Below are 516 nucleotides of genomic sequence, written 5' to 3'. Positions count from 1 at the left end.
GTGGTGGTGGTAGGGAACTTTTAAGATGAACTTTTGATATTTTGCTGTGAGATTGTAATACAAAATGGGACAAAAGAGATTTGTTTTATCTTTTACAGACACTGGCAAGCTACAGGGTGTGGAGGACGGTGGGTTAGATCAATAATCTATAATCAATAAATAGTGAAAGGCAGATAAATATAATGTGAACTTTCATGGATTTTAGATAAAAAAAATAAACATTACTTTTACTTTGTTATTCAGCGTATGTATGCAATGTGGGTGTGTGGTGTATGTATAGACACACACACATGGTGTATGTGTGTGTGTTCATATTCCGTTAGAGATGCTTATGTTGAGAAGATAGAATAAACTTTTTATCGTAAGAAATATAAGCAATCTTTAAAATATAATTTCTTTTACTTTTTTTTAATTGAAGAAGAGAGGAAAATATTAATGTTTGTATATATATATATATATATATATATACACAAACACATCTGCTTATTTATATATATATATATATATATATATATA

The sequence above is a fragment of the Octopus bimaculoides genome, chromosome 1 (assembly GCF_001194135.2).
Source record: "Octopus bimaculoides isolate UCB-OBI-ISO-001 chromosome 1, ASM119413v2, whole genome shotgun sequence".
Lineage (NCBI taxonomy): Eukaryota > Metazoa > Mollusca > Cephalopoda > Octopoda > Octopodidae > Octopus > Octopus bimaculoides.
The sequence above is the reverse complement of the archived record's forward strand: the minus strand, read 5'-3'. Positions refer to the sequence as shown.